Source organism: Zeus faber (genome assembly GCF_960531495.2).
Source record: "Zeus faber genome assembly, chromosome: 5".
NCBI classification, from domain to species: domain Eukaryota; kingdom Metazoa; phylum Chordata; class Actinopteri; order Zeiformes; family Zeidae; genus Zeus; species Zeus faber.
In genome coordinates this window covers 16,328,964-16,343,092 of record NC_137192.1, presented here as the reverse complement: position 1 = coordinate 16,343,092, position 14,129 = coordinate 16,328,964, and positions in this window count along the sequence as shown.

The following is a 14,129-nucleotide window of genomic DNA, read 5'->3' as shown; positions in this document are numbered from 1 at the left end:
GTGTGAGGGGGAGAGAGAGACAGTGATGGGCAGGGGGCCTGTTGGTTAGCCCTACTGCCATGGGGTAGAAACTGTTCTTGTGGTGCGAGGTCTGAAAAAGTTGATGTCCGGGCTGAGCGGGATATCTCCGCTGTGCGTCTTGCTGTGTGATGTCGTGGGCGCAGTGCCGGGGGCCGCCGGGAGGAAGCACCCAGAGGCACCCACAGGATGCCTCCGACATGGCATTAGTTCACTGTCTCCTTGAAGACGCCTTTTGCTCCAGGTGTTTATTCCCAAAACAGCATTTTATCCCAAACTCAGGGCCGTCGGCTTAGCTTATTTTACAACTGATGCGGCATTTCCACCTGGTGTTTATATAGTGTTAGGGGGCTTGGCCATGCAGGGTATCACCCACTGATGTCATCGAGTCATGAAAAGACCCGGACCACAAAATGGTGAGAAACAGTTTACCTGTCTAACGCCACAATTCAGTACATCGTTCAGTCTTTTCACATATTTTCAGCAATTACTTTCTCACATGTATAATGTGTTTAGAAACAAATCACTGAATTAACTTTACAGGGACTATATTTTGATGCAAATTGTGGACCATTTGTTTTACATCAAAATGTGCATTTGAAAAATATTATGAACTCTGCTATACTTTTACACTTACAAGTAGTTTAAGCCTTATTGTTTCTTATATGACCTCCATCCTCACAAGTTTCAATTATATATATATATATATATATATATATATATATATATATATATATATATATATATATATATATATATATATATATATATATATATATATATATATATTTATTATTATTATTATTATTATTATTTATTATTATTAATTTTATTTATTATTATTATTTTTTTTATTTTTTAATTTTTTATTGGCTAATGTGAGTTCCTCAAATAACAGTTGACAATGCGGGTCAGTCGTCTGCGCTACATAGATCTTCCCTGTTCTGCCACTCTCTTTCACAGTGAGTCATGTTGCTTGCCACATGATGCGCCACTTTCGCAAAGTGAGTCATCCCAAACAAGAGCAGCTCATTTGGAGGAGGCCAGGGTAGAAGCATTGGCTGGCATGTTTTCATATTCGCTCTCACTCTTGTAGTATGCAACATTTACTTGATCTTGACCACTGGTTGGTTAATCTTGCAGTGGTGACAAATGGGCTCTGTTAATGAAGAGAATGCAGGCCATTGTAGAATTTCTCAAATGTATCACATTATTTGTGTACTGCACTGTGCTGTAATCTATTATATTGCATTGTTTCATTTTTTTGGGAATACAGAGCAAACTCTCACAACCTGTAGAAAATAATAATTTCACCAATGTTAACCTTTTTAACAAGGTCAGGTATTTTTATGCTATGGAATGGTATACAGCATAGTAGGGGTGCTGTGTAAGTTTTGTGGTTTATAGAAATATTAATTAATCCCCTGGGCAGCTGCCCATCTGCTGTGTGGGTTGTACGCAGGCTGCCTGCCTTCCCTCTCGTCTTCAAACTGAAGCGATGCTGGAGAGCAATAGGGATCTTTATTGACCTGCACTGCACTCTTTGCCCTTCACCAGCACATGCTTTCTCATGCTTTGGCTGTAATAAAATCGCAATGACAGGCACAGAGGCCAAGAAGTCTAAATGAGAAATGAAGACCATCTTCGATATGTGAACCTTTGGATGCAATGAAGACTGATGGGAAGGATAACTTAATGTAATGTAACATGTGAGTGCGTCCTCCTCAGCTAAGTGGCTTTGATTGGTAATAGACAGGGAATCAGTGTGCTCGAAGGCAGAGCTCAGATTTATAATTTGAGTACTGTATATAGATATGTTTAGAACAAATATTGTGCATTGTAAATTACTTTTTTGGGGGTTCGATTTTATTTAACTGGTTGTGTACATACACTTACGGCCCCTGCAAGCCGCCTGCATTTATTGGCCGGCTCAGTCTGGGGCCTTAAGTAGAGCTTTCTCTCTGTCAGATGAGTGAAGCTTTGCAGAGGCAGCCACTGGGAGTTCTGTTTCATCTCCTCTCATTCTGCTCTGGAGCAGACATGCAAATCCGCTGTAATGAGCGTACCCTGTGTGTTGGTGGTGGTGATGGTGGGTAGAGCAGGGGAAAGGAGTGGTGGGGGAAAAAAGGTGGTTGGCTAAGGGATGTGCTCAGAAATTTAAAGTGGAGGAATGGGGAAAGAGAGGGGCAATGAGTTGCCGGTAGCTCCCTGCCATCGAACAGGGAAGGAGAGGTGGAGGGATGTGTAAGGAGGTTATGTCGGGTGTTGGAGGTGATGCCAACTTCGCTCAAATGAAGCATTCATTAACGTGCCAAGCGTTGAACACGCCGAGGTAAAGTTGCCATCGGTGTCAGTTCAACCTTTTTACTTTGCAACAAACATATGCAGATCAGCCACAAAATTAAAACCACTTGCATTATATTGTGTAGCCCCCCCCTCCCATGCCGCCAAAACAGCTCTGACCCGTCGAGGCATGGAGTCCACAAGACCTTTTGAAGCTGTCCTGTGGTATCTGGTACCAAAACTGTAGCAGCAGATCCTGTAAGTTGCGAGGTGGGGCCCCCATGGATCGGACTTATTGTTCCATCGGATTGAGATCTGTGGAATTTGGAGGCATTTGGAATTGGTAATTTTCCTCAAACAATTCCTGAACAATTTCTACAGTGTGGCAGGGTGCATTATCCTGCTGAAAGAGGCCACTCCCATCAGTGAATACCATTGCCATTGGTCTGCAACAATGTTTAGGTAGGTGCTACGTGTCAAAGTAACATCCACATGAATGCCAGAACCCAAGGTTTCCCAGCAGAACATTGCCCAGAGCAGATCAGATCACACTGCCTCCGCCAGCTTGCCTTCTTCCCGTAGTGTATCCTGGTGCCATCTCTTCCCCAGGGAAACACCACCATCACTGTTAGTCACCAAAGAATACATTGTATGAATTTTGCTTGAAGTATTGGCCAATAGTTATTTTTTGTAATATGTATATGACCTAGGTTTATTGCCCCTGACTCCATTTAATAACATAAGGTGTACTGTTAATCTCTCTCCAGGCTCAACAGACCAAAGAAATAAAACTTAAAGATCCCTGTAAGACATTCATTCAGTTATTTGATATGCCTAATTATTCCTATTCACTGTTGTGGGATACTGGTGCCTATTTCAGCTCATAAAGGGCAAGCCGCAAGTCCACAGCAGGTTCACTAGTCACTACACACACACACACACACACACACACACACACACACACACACACACACACACACACACACACACACACACACACACACACACACCCCCCTATGGGCTCAGCAGAAACCTACAGAAAAGCGAGAAGAACATGAAAACTTCACAAAACAGTAGTTTGGAAGGGAACTGAACGCAGTCTTCTGTTGAGCTGACCGACTGCTGTACAGCATTGGAGATGGCTGGGATTTGTCCCTAGAAACATTTTGGTGCTGTTGATAAAATCTCACACAATGATATTAGATAGTTAAAGGTACAATAAGTAATATTTTATTCGCTTGTTGTGCAAATTGACCATGATATAGAGGAGGTGGTTCGCAAATGTTGTTGGTCAATGCCAGTCACTCCACTGTTGCCTTGATGGCTCTGAGGTTTAAAGCTTTCAAAACAGGCAGTCTGGTCTGGACTACGTGTTCAGGAGGAAATGCGTGTGTGTGTGTGTGTGTGTGTGTGTGTGTGTGTGTGTGTGTGTGTGTGTGTGTGTGTGTGTGTGTGTGTGTGTGTGTGTGTGTGTGTGTGTGTGTGTGTGTGTGTGTGTGTGTGTGTGTGTGTGTGTGTGTAGTGTTGTGCTGTGTGACAAATAAAGATTGTTCCTCTAATTGTTCTTACATACTTTCTGTCATAACCAATGCTTCTGGCCATAAATTATGTGGTTTCGCTGATTTAATTTTTCACACATCAATATTTACCCCTACTTTGGTTTCATTCTCGGATCAATAATAATGCCACTAGACCACCCAATACGACCCAAACACAATTTGGTCTCAAAATGGTTTATGGAGGATATGGCAGAGGGAGAGTTTCATGTTATCTCCATAGATTGCTTGTGCTTAGTTGTACGAAATGGCTGTTAAATACATAATAAATTAGGAAATCATCACCGTATACATTTTTTAAACAATTTCTCACTCTTCTCCAATTCCAGAAAAATCTGTCATTGGAAAACTAGGCTGACGTTGTTTTGCATTTAACACGTCTACATTTTATCTTTTGGCTTATTCAATTTATGTTACAGATATTTGCACTTTATGCTTTGCAATACAGAAATAGTTTGGGGTTTTGGCCCAGACAGTAGTTGTTTGTCACAGCGCAAATTGCTTTGAAGAGAATGTCAGGAGCAAACCTGATCTAAATGCATTCGTAAATTATTTTATTAGGCAACTAAAGATTTGATATTCACTAGACACATTCCATGATAATATCGACAACTTGTGACACTGCCATTTGCTTTGAATAACACTTGGCATCATTGGCCTTACACGCCATCACTGCTACAGTCCATATACTGTATTTTTTATTTTTATACTTCCCATTAGTTTGACCCAAGCTGCCCAATAGCTTCATGAATGAATTTCATTCACTCATAAAACAAATGAATTTAAAATCGATGGCTGGATGCATTGGCTTCTGGTTCCATCCAATAATGTGAAACACTCAAGGCTTTTGATGAGCTTTGCAGATCAATCGGAGGTTAAAAGCCACTTCATATCAGATGAGACCCACAATACGTTGTGAGGTCTTCAGCCCCCAGCAACTAGTCTGAGCCGGTAAGATTTGGTTAATGTTGGTTGGAATGCTGGGTCGTTCACTGTATGCACCACTTGTCAAATTAAGTGATTAAATCATTAACGATGACACTTACTGTCCCTTCAAGGGAAACTTGTCTTGGAGCAAGTAGTACAACACTGCAATATTTTATATCCACAATTTTAACAGAAAGACAGTGGATGGAGATGTTGGCCAACGATTTGGCACCATTTTGTAATACGTGGCATTTATGTTGACCTGCCATTGCTAATATAACACCAGAACACAGAGTTAAATGACTCGCACACAGCTCCGTCCTCCTCCACAAAGAGCATTTTGCAGCATTGGCGTTGGAGACACTTCTTAGCACTAATGTTTTCGAACTCTTTCTCTGCCTTGTCTTATATCAAGCTGTGTCTGCTGTTTCACACTGGAGGGAGTTCCTTTGTTTGTCTGACGGGCTGAGGCGCAGAGGGAGCACTGAGAAATGATGTCAACAGAGTTACTTCGCATCTTGGCCTTGCAGTGCCATCATTTTGGTTCTTGATATAGACTAGTAGAAAGACAAACTACCTGACCGTCCATGTGTTTTAAGTTTTGCTCTGCTATGGTGGGCAACATGAAGGATTTATATAGTTCAAGAACACCAGTGGTTTTGAAATAAGGTGAGGAAGTGATGAAAATGTAATAAATAAATAAAATGGGTGGAGTGAATCACGCAATCATAGTATCGGATTATACAGAGGTGGTGGTCATATTTTTCATATTTAGCATAACTTTGCTGGTTGGAAGTTTGGGATGTCGATGAGAGTGTCCGGCCAGCTTCATCCTCCTGCTTGGTACCTTGGCACTTACTCTTGCCACCTCCCTGTAGAGCTTGTTGTTTGAGATGTGGTCCTGCCACTTGACACCAAGGACTGCCCTCAGCATCTGCGTTTTGTGATATAGTTAAATCTTCTATTAAAGTCTCAATTACAGTTAAATAATGCAATATTCGAACTTCATAGGCTGTCCTAATCAATGCCTCTCCCTGCTTGGTTATCATATCCACATTACTCATGAACGTTTCTTGACTATCTTTGGAAAGCACCAATAGTTATCCCCAAAATATCGTCTAATATTGATATTGAGGTATTTCTGTGTTCTGCATCTCTTTCATAACTACACTTTTATACAAATGGTCATTTGCTTTTTTGATGTATGATCAGGCAGCGACAAGTGGAGGCTCATTTGAGTCATTTGCCTTGATTTGCTTCACATGCTTCAGTCAAAATATTTCAGTAATTTTCATCATGTGTGAGAGGCTGAAACATTCATGATATACATTTAGCAGTCACAGTTGATTTCCTTTCATGGTCTAAATCTTTTGAATCAAGACTTGAATTACGTGCCTATCTCATCATTGCAAATCCTCTGGTTTTGTGACGGCGCGTTCTAGCTCTTGTAAAGCAATAACCTGATGATGATAAAATCCCATTGTGCCCAGAGGTGTTTTAATAGCACGGTCTAAACCAACAAAGACTGGTGGTGCTGCCTTCCCCTTTTCCACACCCAGATAAATAGCAACATTGTCTCCTGGAAACCAAATTAATTGAAATGACCTGGAACAGAACAGGAGGGGTATGAGAACAGGTACAGACATTGAAAGTTATCCATCCCCCACAATAAGAAATCCTGTTACTCTCACAGACAGCCATAGACTGCTAACATCAGATGCTGTTGTCTGCTATTCTCTCCTTAATCAGGCGTAGAAGAAAACTGATCTGCTACTGAATTAGCATGGAAACCTTCCAGTGAATTCCAAAAGATTGTATTAGCTTGTATAAACAGACAATTCCTGGTGATGCAAATACTCCAGCAGACTGTGGTGTCTCCGGATGCTGCATCCACATTGAGACTAAAACGTTAGCGTGAGCTTTGTACCAAGGGATTAAAAAAAAAAAAAAAAAAAAAAAGTGCCTTGGAATACTATCCATTTTTCTCTGTTAAATAATTAATTTTATCATCTAGCGCTATATTCTCCTTAGCTCTGAGTTCAAATGGTATGTGTGTAATATGCACAACTTCAGATTTCTGTTTGTGTTAAATGTATTCTTTATGATCTGTGAACCAGTGATTCGACCAGTCAATGTGCGTCCTCTCTGACTGCCTCTGTCCTTGCACATAGATTAGCTTTGCGCCATAGTCAAGACCGTCGTCAGAGGAGATGTCATATATCTACATTGTCTTTGTCAGTGGAGCCTATGCTTGATGGCTAGCAAATTATGAAACTATTGACCTGTGACTTAATCCTCTAATCTCCACCATACGGTTGTGTTGTGCAACCAAAAATGCATTTATTTATTTTTTATTTTTTGTTGTTCAGGGAAAATTGAATGTTTTTATCCCCTCTGTGATATATCATGAAAACTATGGCTGTGAACTGCTGCTATTTCCTGTGAAACTCGTCTATTGACCAGACTGGCATAAGCGTGCGTCTGCGTGTGCGGGTGCGTGCGCGTGTTCTTTACAGTCACCACTAGACTGTGTTATTACACATAGGTACAGTGTGGCTCCTGCAATATTTCAGGGAGCCTTTTGCAGGTGCAGTAAACCAGTGAAAAGGGATGCTAAGAGTCAAAGAGCAGTGCTTCAGTGGCTTAATGATGCAGCAGCATCCAGCCCCCATCAGGCAGTAAACTCTTTAATATGCTGTTAATTATTTCGGAGAGATTGGATATTGATTAAAAAGCAAAACTGTTTTAATTATAACTCCAGCGCCGCTGCCATCCCAAGTGAAGACAATTTTAAGCATTACGTGAGAGGAACGTCAAACAAGTCAACTAAACCTCAACCTCCAACCCATCAGCAGTTTAGTGTTCTTACTTAAAGTGTGTTCTTCGTTGGTGCAGCCCCCAGTGTTCCTCTGCACCCCAACAACTCACCTCATTGCTAGTTTGCTATGTTGATCTTCTGTTTACATTTTATATTCATGACTCGATTCGTGGTCTGTTCAGCATTTCAGAACACACATTGCCCACCCGGGTAATTGCTTCGAAATCACATTTGGGTAACATGCTAGGATTCTCTTTTGAATTAATCTCTGTTGCATATAAAAATATGGCTTATGTCGTGTGATTTGTTAATAAGGACAACATGAGTTTGTTTAACAATGTCATATTGTTTTGGGGTTCTTCATAAGTAGAAAGAAATACCTCAGCGTCACCCACGAGACTCTTTCTCAGATGCAGCAAGGGCATATTATTTGTATGAAAGAGATAATGCACTATTCAGAGGCCTTATAAATGTAGGCATGCATAATTATACTGTTAAATTGTCATATGATTATGGCTCATTGCCAAAGCCATTTTCTTTTGTCTGTGATAATATTCTAGGTTCAATAATGTTCCCTGGCAAACCACAGAATTCTACCTGTCTGATAGTGGTAGCCTGTCGTAGGTGGCTTTACTGGTGCAACGGTGGAATGAATGGCTCGGTGCCTCTCAGGCTGAAGACCCGACCTTGCCTTGCCTCAGAGGCTGGCTCAGTCAGGGGCTCAGAGGCCGGCCCAGTCAGGATATAATTGTGGCCTTGGACAGGATCTGGGGAATGCTGATGAGGATAGGCACTCAGGACTGCCACCAAAACGCTTGCTCTGCCAGTGCCTTAAGTGGTCTATTTGTGATTCAGCAGCAGGCTCTTGCAGGCTGCCAGGCTGGCGTGGAGTCAAGCTCCCAGGGGTAGAGTGTGTTAATGCGGGCCCCGAGGCCCAGGGACCGGGGTAATTGGGTTCGCATGGTCGGTGTCAGGGCACCCCTGCCGCTCCCAACACAAAGGCCACCTCCCAGCCAAGCTGTTAGGGACAGAGAGACAGACCCCTCCTGATCATGGTTCTGATTCACTGAAAAGGCTTATTTAATTACGAGAATGTTGCATGTTGTTTTTTTTATTTTTTTTTTTTTTTGTAAGGGCCTGAAGATTGGACAATGAGCATAGGGCCTTGTGCTTATATGTGCCTCTCTTGCTCTCTCTCCTTCTCTGTCGATGTTTCTCTTTTGCTCCTTCCCACACTCCCTCCCCTTATCCCCCCACTCCCAGGGCTAGCATTGAAAACGATCCACTGCGGAGAGCATCTCTCTAATATCCCCATACGGCATAATTACTGCTTACCCATTCAGATTTCTCCCTTGGTTTGACTGCTCCTGCATTCAGAGGTCACAAAGCCTGTTGTTTGCTCTGTAGCCTCTTAACATGGCCCGAAGTGGCCTGGCTGGGCCACAGCTAGCTTCCAGCAGTCAGAATACTTTGAGCCTCTGTCCCTCCATCTTTCTCTTAGTCTATTGGCTGGTCTGGCAATGGCTAGACTCTTCCAGAAGGGTTTTCTCAGTCATGTATATCTATCTCAATTTATTTTAAGCAGGCTTTGTCAGCGGACTTGGTATACAACACAGAATATTAGAAGACAAAGTCAATCTGCAAGTGGAGTTCTCAACCTGCAAAGACACTCTATTAATCATCAAGAACCGCTTGCACTAACATCCACTTTGGATGACCTGTGGGATGAGAAGAGCACAGTATTTCTGTTATACACGACAGCCACCAATACCCCTCTTTGGAAGCGATCTTACCTTGTTTTGATCAATAAACAATCACTAATCATCATTACTTCTCCAAGAGGGGGAGAATCACCTAGCAGTGAAGGAGTAGGATGTAATCGTGTACGTGTGCGTGCGTAATTGGTCCCAATTACAGTAGTTCTGGTGCAAGAGTTTAGAATAGTATCATAGTCCCTCCAAGCAGCAGAAAAGGCCTCACAGCCATCCACAAGCTCTGCAGCCGTTCAGACACTCCATGACTGCAACAACACTCCGAACACAATGCACCGCAGCCACAGAAGACCCTCCCAATCAACAGAGAAGGCGAGAACTCGCAGAGCAACACCCACACACGACCCAGAAGTGCACAAACCAGTCCCAGAGAGCACAAAATTACATCAAACCCCGCAGACAACCAGACATGCGGCCCCTCCACCCTCAACGACACCTGGGGCACCCACTGCAGAAAAGCTGCGAAGCCGGAGCAAGGCTGACAGCCGCCCCCCCTTATTTTGAAGACTTTGTTCTATTGAATACTAGCTAATTAGGCTAAAGGTGTTTCTTTCGTGCTGGTTTAAAGTAGAGCCCAACCAATTTATCTGTTTGACCAATATATCAGCCATTATTTGACTTTTTTGACCACATCGGGATCAGCAGTTAGGCAGCCGATGTTTTCCGATTTTTGAATAATCACAATAAACCAAAAAACATTGATTATTTATCCTGTACTTGTCTGTTTGACACTACTTTACACTTTTAAATCTTTACATCTTTTTATACATCAAAAGATTATTTGTGTTGATATATTTGTTTGCTTATAAGTAAAATTTTCTCAAATGTAGAAACTTTAATAGAATATAAGTTTTTCAAATTGATTTGAAAATGTTGGAGTTTTTGCCAAAATATCAGACAAAACTTCGGTAATCGGTGGGCTAGGACTCTCCAAAATCAGGATCGGCATCGGACCAAAAATCTGGCATCAGTCGGCTCTAGTTTAAAGGAACCCAGTGTAGCTACGCCTTGTTGACAAATCTCTTCTCTGCGTTTAACTGCCACACAGCCACGGTTGCACTCTCTATTGATTGGCAGAATAATTATGGACTTGATTTGTTCAACCACAGGCGAAGTGGGACTGAGGGAGTAAGGGAAACGGAGTGCACAGTTTCTCTTTTTTTAAGAGCCCAGCGGAGAGGGCTGTCTGCCTGCATCTTAAAATTCAACTGTAACACGACATAGCCTTGCACTAAACGTGACACAAATATATAGCACTGAAAAATGTACACCCTTAGTTGGCTGGGGGGGGAGACCCAGTTGGCACCAGGCTTTGCTGTGGGCTTCAATATGCTGAACTATGTGCTCAACCACGTGAGTGTTGAAGCGATAATTGACACATCCTAAAAATGCAAGTAAGGACTGGGTTATTAATGCTTTCTTCCTGGGGGTGGTTTCAACGGAGCCATTAAGCCCTTAATTGAGAAGGAAGACTGACATTAAAAGCCGTTGCCTTGGCATTACTGTTAAATACTCTTTGTTTTTTAATGAGGATGAGTCTTGGGTTGTTCACTGCATGATTACAATGCTCACGTGCAATCACAATAACCCAGCCCTGTTGCTATTTTCGATGCTAAGTTCTCAAAAATAACCCCATAAGCCCTGTGCCTTCAGGGCTGGAACAAATGAAGAATCTCCTTTTTTTTTAACCGCAGGACAGGTGCGCAAAGTTCCCACCACTACCTGGTTTACACCCCCATCCTCCACACCCTACTCACACAGACACAAATGCATGCACACACTCGCTAGGAAAACAAGGGCTTCTCCTACGCTACAAATAAAGCTGTTGATATGGAAGGTATGGCCCGGGTTTTGGTCGAGAGTAGAGATGCCAAAGGCTTGTTACCAGGTTACATCACTGTTGTTGTTGTGAGTGCGTGTGCCAGATCTTCAGGCGTAGCAGAGGAGCTTGCTTAGCGAATCCCCTTTTCTTTGCCAAGTTACCATCACACTACAGGAAGATTCTTGTCATAGGAAGCTTATTTCTTTGTTCCTCTCTATCTCTATGTACACACACACACTAAACTGGGCGGCATTTAACCATTACTGTTGTAAATATTTTTTGTAAGCTGTTTGAATCCTGGTGACATTGTTTGGAACGTAATATTTATCATGTCTGAAGTTTGATGCTCAATGTGCAGCAGCACTTGAATCGGAGGTCTTAATGGTCTTGTCTGTGGGGCTAAGAAGACATGCGCTGTTAGTGTGTTAACTGTGACAGATGCATGACTGCAGTAAAAGGGGATTAATTGCGGAAATTACAGATAAGTGTAGGAGAGCGCTGGTCTGGTACCTATCAACGTTCTTATGTCTGCAACTGAGTAGGAATGGAGAACTGCATAAACTAACTCTATCCCTCAGAGAAAAATTGCAGGAATAATACTAGGAGGGTCATTTTTTCATTTTAAGCCAAATTACATATATGATATACTACAATAAATAAATAAATACACATGTTACATTTTTTTTTTACCTTTTATGTTAAAAATAATTTGTTTTATGCCAGTGCCTAATGAATTTAGACTTTATATTTTAGAATTTAGACTAAAATCTATAGCCTGTTATGTCTGTCTATTTGCTCTGGGTGCTTGTAAACATATGAATGAATTAAAAACACTATTTGTGTTTATTTTCTTGTCTAGATGTGATTGTTTGCTAGAAGTGCTTTTTTATGTGTACTCTGGGAAATTGTAACACGTTAGCATACTCACTATTTGGCTTATAGATTGACGAAATGAACTACTTAGGATATTGAAATTTAGTAATTCCACAGAATTCTTCCATGCGCTGTGCATGTATTAGATTTTCAATTTCCAGCCCAACACTTCAAGTTCAAGTCCAAGTTCAAGAGATTATTTGTCACATACATATACATACGGTCATACACATATGCAGTGAAATGTCATGACACCCGGTGATTACGCACAATAAGCTCTATAAGCTCCAAAAATACTGAAAAATACCAAAATGTGCATAATCGACACTAGGTGCACGCGCAGGCAGCCGCAAGGGGAGGCGCCACAATCACGATTCTGGGTTCTGTAATTATATAATAGAATTAATTGACTGTTGTATTAAATATACTGTCTACTATTGTCTAAATAATGGAGATGAAAAACAAGGCTGAATCTACTGGATACCCCAATATATCTATATATATTTTTTTCTAAATCATTGGATTCCAAAAGACATGCCAACGGAATTTTATTTCAATGTCAACCATTCATTTTATGTCCTTTCATGTAGTTTGTAAATACACTGTAATGTTGACGTGCTTGAAGAATAATCATCTATTATGAAATGGCTGCAATGAGGGATTGGGACTGTTTTTTATAACACAATTCCTTACTTCCATCTCACCACTTCCCCAATGTGATGCCGTTGACGTAATCTGCTATGATTTTGTGTTGAGTGATCCCTGACAGTTACTCAGTCTTGTGCCACATTGAGGATGTTCACGTAAAAGAGGGCTTGGCACATATATAATGACTGTGCTGTCAGTTTGACTGAACCACTTTAGATGTACTAGCTTAGACACAAAACGGCATTACAAATTTGCTGTCATGGCTTCCTTGGCAATGAAATGTTGATATGTCCCATCAAGAACTTGGCAAATTAAGATGTATAAAAAAAAAAAAAAAAAAAAACTTTTATTTTATGTTCTGATCAAAAGCTTCTCTTAATCCCTGAGGCTGAGGTTGGGGTTTTCTGAGTGTACGAGAGTGTTGAGCATACAACAAATTTGACCACCCATTTCTCCCTCTCTGCCCTTAAAAACACACCTCAATCCTCCATTATCCAAACAAATTAGGAGGTGATGACAAAGACAGAAGCCCGTTCCCTTCCCCAAGACCAGCCCAAGATCAAGGTTGTTCTCTGTGGGATTACAGTCTGCTCTCTTAGGTTTATGAGCACAGTGGCCTAATAATCTCTGACCCTGAAACGCGCTCTGCCAGGCCTGGTGCCAGTGTGCTCGGACGTCTTGGCTTATTCCCTCCAAGACTGTTCTACTGCTCTAAATAGAATAATATCCAAAAATACAGTTCCAAGATTTTAATGTTTTGGTGAATTGTCTTCTCTCCCCCCCCCCCTCCACTGACGCAGTCGTCCAGATTACGAAGCATCTGGATCATTAGCACGCGGGTCAAATGGCGTTCGTCTGTGTGTTGCGGCTGCAAGGCCTGTCATCAACTCTTGCTACTGTTTGCTCACCTCTGCCACATACACATCTTCAAACACACACCTTCCACCTTACCTGGGGTGTAGGGCGACTTTTTTTTTCCCTCAGTATTTCAACACAACTGTGTGTGTGTGTGTGTGTGTGTGTGTGTGTGTGTGTGTGTGTGTGTGTGTGTGTGTGTGTGTGTGTGTGTGTGTGTGTGTGTGTGTGTGTGTGTGTGTGTGTGTGTGTGTGTGTGTGTGTGATTCTTCATACTTTCAGGAGCATATTACTGATGATACTTAGTGTCAATCAATTGCCCCATGTCTCATATTAAGAGCAAGTTAGTGAAATTAAGTTCACAGCAAAACTCACCCCATTTATTTGCGTGTCCCTTTTGTGCAAGTGAACATGTTGCACAATATTGCCATTGTTTTGATATACTAGAATTGAATGCTTGCATTAAGCTACTATTATTTTCGTTTTTTTACGTTAAGCTCTAAAATGTTTTGCGCTGTCCCTTCACCATCAATCAAATATACAAACGGCTGCTTCAT